This window comes from Vicugna pacos, chromosome 21 (genome assembly GCF_048564905.1).
Source record: "Vicugna pacos chromosome 21, VicPac4, whole genome shotgun sequence".
Classification (NCBI taxonomy): Eukaryota; Metazoa; Chordata; class Mammalia; order Artiodactyla; family Camelidae; genus Vicugna; species Vicugna pacos.
The window spans coordinates 9,387,108-9,394,246 of record NC_133007.1 but is presented as its reverse complement, the minus strand read 5'-3'; the positions used below and the strand labels follow the sequence as shown (position 1 = coordinate 9,394,246).

Sequence of the window (7,139 nt, the reverse complement as noted above, 5' to 3'; positions counted from 1 at the left end):
AGAATGGCGTGTTTTTCTGACTCAAGATGTTAGAGGGAGAAAATCTTTGTTTCTAATCTTACACTTCCTTTCATGTGGAAGAAGTATCACCTGCTTTAAAATTCCTTCTTCTCCCGTCATGAGAAAGGGTGACTTAAATGATTTAGGAATCTGGCTATAGATCTAGGCATGCATAGATCTGTCTCTTCCTGTCCTCCTCTCATTTCTTTTCTTAAATTGAAATATAGTTGATTTACAATGTTGTGTTAATTTCAGGTGTACAGTAAAGTTCTGTTCATACACACACATACACACACATTCATTTCAGGTTCTTTTCCATTATAGGTTATTACACAATACTGAATACAGTTCCCTGTGCTGTGCAGGAGGTCCTTGCTGTTCATCTACTTTATATATAGTAGTGTGTAACTCCCCTCCTTTCAGAGGCTAACGTTCTTTCTAAGAGCGTATCTTCTTTCCTGGTTTCTGATAACCTGGAAGGAGCAGCCTCCAGGGGTCCAGAACTTCCTAAGCCTGGGTGGCTAAAGCCTAGGGTTTGATGCTGGACGGCAGACTAACGTGCAGATATAAGCCATTTTCTCCAAAATTAATTTTATCAGTAATAAAGATTGCATTTTTGATCCCCATCTGTTTCAATTCTTGTCTCTTTCTTAACTGGTATCAAACTGTGACTGAACAAAGGATGCTGTTTATCGAGTCCCATAAAACTCTAACACTCTAATTCAGTTATTTGCAGGTAATGCTCCCATCTCCATGTAACATCTCAGCAACCTTTCTCCTCATCCATGCCCCTCCAAAATCCTGTATTCCTTCATTTGTGCACAATCAGTTCAATAACCTAGCTCCAGATTTACTTGACCCCTTTAACTTCAAGAGCCCTCTTCTTCACCTAGCACCCCATTCCTATCGCCCTGCCCTGATACAATCCAGCTCCGCCCCATGCCAAATTTTAAATGCCACCTTTTTTTTAATCTCAACCTTCAAAATATCTAGCTCTCTTATCTCCTTTCCCCCATTATCCCTATCCTCCAACCTCATGAGTCATATCCTCCCCTCGATACCTCACTTCTCCAGGTCTACCAAGCCTGAGAACTTTCATCCTTTCAGACAGAGCCTCATCCTATGGTTTACCCACCAACGTCTGCCTAGCTTGCAATTTTAACTCCTTCCACCTTGGTTCCTTAGCTATCTACCTTAAAGCAGATCCCCACTGTAGATCAATCCAAACATTCACGTTCCGCATTCATACACTTCAGCAGCTGCGTGCTAACGGAAAAAACTCCACTGTTCTCTGGATTGACGCCACCCCTGAGACAAGGTCTTCAATTTCAGCTGGATCTTCACGGATGTTCTTTACTCTTTGCCTATTTCCCTGACTTGGGTCTGTCTAATTTACAGCTACTACAAACCACCACATTCCTCGAACTCCTAATTAGCCCTTTCCTCCCACACCTTCTGAATCTGACTTGACTTTCCACATCGAAAGGACAGTGATGGCCACTGAGTGAGAATTTCCATGAGTTCTTACCTGCCCTGTTATAATCAGACACAACCATTCTTATCTCCCTCCTACTGGTCTCAAAGGAAGAAAAGGGGCCTGCCTAGAGTTTATTCCATCCTCCTTAAACAAGGTTCCGGCTGCTCATCCTCTAAGACTCTGACCCCATCGACAGGCTCCTCTATCCAACTTCTGTTTCATTCTGGCCTTTTCTTCTTAGCTTGTGAGGATGTGAGCAGGACCAAGTTTCTTCTATCTGTAAAAGAAATTCCTTATTCCTTCACTTATTATCTAGAATCTATTCTTCTCTTCACAAATGAACTTACAAAATACCTCCACAAACCTTTCATTCCATCTTTTCTTTCTTTTTTTTCTTTTTTTTTTTTAACGCTTCACGAATTTACGTGTCATCCTTGCGCAGGGGCCATGCTAATCTTCTCTGTATCGTTCCAATTTTAGTATATGTGCTGCCGAAGCGAGCACTCATTCCATCTTTTAACCCATCCCAGGCCACTGTTTGTGAGTTCCTATCCACCTGAATTCTCTAGTGACTTTGACACTGTTGGCCACATTTTCCCTGATGCCCTCTCTTCTCTGGGACCCTTTAATAACCTCCTGCTTCTGATTCTCCTTTACTTACTTTGATAGCTACTTCCTGTACCTCAGAGCTCATCTTCAACCATCTGTTTCTTACATGCTTAACGTTCCCAGAGGGTTCTGTTCTCAGTCCTCTCTTTCCATTCTGAACGCCTTCTCTGTGTGAGGCTTTCTGTGTTCACAACTTCAACTTTATGTATAAATATTTGGCTTCAAGATCTTTCTCTCCTACCCGGACTCTCTCCTGATTTGTGCCAAAGCTGTTCACCATACATTTCCATCTAGAATCCTCTATAAAACCTCTAACTGAGCATTCTTTAAATGAGTTCGTTGTCATCAAACATGAAACCTGGCCTTTTCCCTTTATTTACTAACTCAGTGAAGACGGTGGAATCTACACCAGAATATTCAACTTGCACTGTCTTTCCTTCTCTGCTTTCTTAGTATGTCTCGTGTCTGTAAACTTCTTCCCATGTTTTCTGTCATTTCCCGAATATTTGCATTCACATTTCTTGCTCAGACAATTGCAGAAGTTTCCTGATTGGAAACCTGTCTTTGTCCAGTCCCCCCAACACGAGGGGGCTCTTTCTCACATACACATCTAATCGTGTTACTTTCCAGCTCAAGATCACTCCTGGTTCCCCACTGCCCTTGGAAAAAAAAATACAAAGTCTTTAACATATCCTGGAAGATCTATTATTTGGCTGTGACCAAGCTTGCCAGTCACACTCAATATATGTTTGGTTAACTAAATTAAATGACTTAGTCAAGGTCACACACCTGGCAAATGGTGGGACAAGGACGGAAATTTAAGATCCTTGGGCTCCACGCCCAGTGCTTTTTTCATTGCCCCATCCCACCCACACCATCACTTCAGAGGAACTGAGAGATGTCATACGAATCTAAAAGCTGTAAACTCTCCCGTACTCCCAGTCACTGCTGTGTTCTGAGGTCTGCAATTGGATGCTTTTGTGGTAAGCCAACCAGAGTCACCATCACCAGATGAAAACTGGTCAATTTAGGCAGAGGCAGCTTCAGGTTCCCAATGAGCTCTTAAGAGGAAGAGACAGTTCCATGCTGATTGAAGATTAATGAGAACCGCTACAAAGCAAGGAATATGAAGTGGCTACCCCAGGGGGGGACGCCTCTGTCTGCAATCAATTTCTGTGCAGCCACAAATCTTGCCTAACTTGAACTCTTTTCAAGTGTTCCATTTCTAGGAAAGACATTTTAAAACTCTGTTTGTTTTTTATTTGTTTAAGTGAGTGGGTACGTGAGAATAATTTGTTTGGGTTTGCCTGGCATTTTCATTACTGAATCACTTTCATGCCCTAAAAAAAAATTAAAGTGAAATTTCAGTCCTTCTGGCCTTGAGTCCATGGAGCCACGTCATTTAAGCCCCTCTTTTTGGTTTTCCTTTTAGTGCTGTTTCCAAGTCAGAATCTCCTCCTGACTTTAATTATAAAGGGAAAAAATCTGAAGGAATCTGCAAGATGCAACCCACACCACCCAGTCATCTCAAGACAGAACTAACCTAGAAAGCTGTTCCTAAAATTTTCTAAGTTCCAGTTTATTCCACAGAATCTTGGACTTACTCCCATGTTGCCCACTGCCAGGGGAACCTGCACACCACAGATCCAGCAGAAGCTCAGCACCCGACTCCCAGAACTTGCTGGAACCCAGTTCTCAGCTCTGTGACCTGAGACAGGGAGAGAGGAGCGCCTGCGTGCTCCACGGAGCTGTGAGAGTGCAGCTAGCAAGTCAGCAGGCGTCAGCCCAGCCGTGGAGGCAGAGTTCGTGACAGAGCCTGGAGGCGTCTGCTGCACACCACACCAAGTTCTTCTCTCGTAAAGAACTTGGTGTAAAGTCATTTAATTACTGAGTGTTAAGTGAACACCTAATTATGTCAAGTTGGTGAACTCTAGGGTCCCAGGGGCTGGGAGAGTTTGATTTTTATTCCTCTTAATGGCACCCGCTTTGCCTTTTTTTCTGACCCTCAGCTGTGTGGATCTTTTAGGCTACTTAAAAAAAAAAAAAAGCTACATTGAAGAAAATGGAGTTGTTCAATGCTAAATGAAATAATGGCAATTTTCTTCAAAGTTTTCAAAAACTAATTGTGTAAAAACTGAAAAATGTGACATGGTGGGAAAGTGAGAGTTCTGGGGTATGAAAAACACAGGTTCAAATTCCACATCTACCATTTGCCAGCCTCTTGCCTTGGGCAAATTACTCATACCCTCTGAGCCTTAGTTTCTGGAACATGAACAGAAGAACAACTCTTACCTTCCTCCACCTGGCCAGGAAATTTGGAATTCCCAAAGGCTCACGTCTAAGCCTTCTTGTCTGTCTTATGGTTTAGTCCTTGGTGACCTTGTCTGCTCCCTCCTCTCTTTGTCCCCAGTAGTCAACCCATTAGTAACTCTATCAAGTTTCCCTCATAGTGTTTATCAAATATGTACCACTTTCCCATCTCCTTGGATGCCACACTATTACAAAATACTGTCATTTCTCACCTTCAACATCCTTCTAACCGGTGGCCCTGTATTCACTACTGCCAGCTTTCTCTATTCCATTTTCCTCCTAATATCCAAAGTAATCCTGACAAACAAAAATTTAATTCTGTTACTGTCATCTACTTATAATAGTTAAGGGACTCTTCATTGCTTTCGTGCTGGAAACCAAAATCGCTTCCAAGGCACCCAAGTCCTGACCCCCACTTATTTCTCCAGCTTACTTCCCACTTTGCCGTCCTTTACTCTAGGAACTCTAGTTTCATTGGAGATATATATTTATTTTTCAAGCGGATTATGTTTCTTCTTTCCACAGGGCAGTTCTCTTTGTTGGAGCACTACTCCAACGTCCCAACTCTGCTAAATACAAACACACAACTTCACGTATTTGCACTTAGTTTCTACCCACCACAGATAACGAGAGCTCCAACATCAATTCCTCCAGGAAGCCCTCCATCCTGACTCAAGCTTTCAGATACGTTTGTGTGGGTTGCACTGTGCACAAGAGCATCTGGCTGAGGGGCAAGGATGGCTGGAAGTGAACCACACTCTACTTGCCAATCCCTACATTCTGGCACCGAACTGCGTGTCCTAGGACAACTGTATTTAATTCTCTCACTAGTTATTAGCCTCTGTGCTATGTCCTCGACTAAGTCATAGCTCTGTTATCTCTTGCTGCTGTAATACTATGTCCTCGACTAAGTCATAGCTCTGTTATCTCTTGCTGCCGTAATACTATTCACAGTACTGCCCATAATTGCAATTTTATTTTACTTGTATAAGATGATGTTTGTAATGTCTATCTCTCTTAGTATTCTATAAGCTCCCAGGAACGATATTTGATTTGGTCACCGTTTTATCCATTGTCTAACATAATCCTTGTTGTCTAATAGATGTTGAATAAGTATGTGTGGAATGAATGAAAAATGAACAACGTTACTATGAGGATAAATTTTCGTTTGTGAAAGCAGCATGCCATTGCCTAAAACTTAGCAAATACTCAAATACATACTTGTTTGAAAATGAATTATCTGACACCCAAATATTAAATGACTCAATCGTGGTCACAGCAATACAAAGTGGGCAGCGTGAGGATGTGCCTTTGAGGTGACCACTCAGGATACGGAGAGGCTTAGGGGACAGGATTCTCCCAGTAGAGAGCAGTTTGAAGAGTGAACATGTCTAGCTGGGGCACGCGACCTCTACCATTCTTCTCCAACATCATATTCAAGGCAACGTACTGGGAAGAGCAGGCTTTGGGGGCAGCTGGCTTGTTCTTTACCTTTAGCCAATTGTCAGACACAGCGAGGCATTTGCTTGGTGCCAGTTAGAAAATTGAACTGAGGGCAAAAGTCCAATAAAACCTCAGTTACCATCTCAGATGAAAGTCGTTAGGATCCTCATGGCTTGTCTGTATTGAGTACTTCTGTGAGCGGCATTATGATAAGTGCTCTACATGCATTATTCATTTCACCTGCAACAATCCTACGATGTATTAAGTTGAGTTATATTAAATTGTCAATATTTGACCCTTTGACCTACCAAAATGGCAATTTTATATGTTTCGATCGAATAGATACTACTGCCTCCATTTTAAACATGAGTATTTGAAGTTCCAAGAGCTAGGATCAGAACCCAGGCAGCCTTAGGACAAGACGGTGAACAGCCCTGCCTGGTCTCCTGAAGGGCCAGTCGTGCGCAGGAACCAGAAACTAAAAATCATGTCTCTGACGATTAACAAAGATTATTTTAAGCTTTATAACTCCCCCAGATTTACTGTTCCAGCTCCCCCAACTGTGTCTTTGTGCTGATTCATGGTCAAACTCTATACAGTAAAATGGGCTGCGTTCATTTCTCTGCAGGAAGACTACACCCCATTCCTGTTCATTTCCGGGGAGAGGAGGAGTTTCCAGGGAGGAGTGAGTAGCAGCGGTGCTCAAGAGGGAAAGACTGCAGGCTGACTCCAGGCCCTACAGGAAGGAAGGAAGAAGAGGAGGAGAAGCCCCTGTGGGCTCCTGCTTAGAAGTAGAAAGACCTGGACAGAACCTCTGACAAGAACCAAAACCCACAGCATCTGCCATCATGCCCTTCCCACAGAATCAGCGCTGGGGAACACAAAGTCCTTCTCAGGTCTCTGCCTTTGCGAGATCAGAACCTTATCACCAGAAATACAGCATTAGCAGGGACTTTACACATCCCATGCTCCAGACATCTCTTGTTAAAGACAAGAAAGCTAAGTAAGCCAGCATTTACTGAGCACCTACTACACGCCAGGCACTGTAGTAGTTCTTGGTCCCAAAGGTGTGAACCAGTGAGACAGAGCCCCTACCTAGCCTTAAAGAGTTTACAGACGGAGCAGAGAACACTGAGTCACACCTAATTACAGGCTGATAAAAGGCAAAAGCCCAGGGTGCGATTATAGCAGGGTGCATGGCCAGGCGTGGAAATCTGAGGAAATGACTTACACCGAGACTTGAAGGATTTGATCAAAGGAGACAAGCAGAGAGCAGCTGGCTATTTAAGTGAAGTGGTCT

General features: G+C 43.1%; 1 non-coding gene across 1 annotated transcript; it reads right to left on the bottom strand.

Annotated features, from left to right (window-relative positions):
* Window positions 1-1,874: 1,874 nt before the first annotated feature.
* Window positions 1,875-1,981, bottom strand: LOC116284853 (U6 spliceosomal RNA). Its single transcript, XR_004194512.1, has one exon. It is a non-coding gene; the product is annotated as a U6 spliceosomal RNA (small nuclear RNA).
* Between the last annotated feature and the right edge of the window lie 5,158 nt (window positions 1,982-7,139).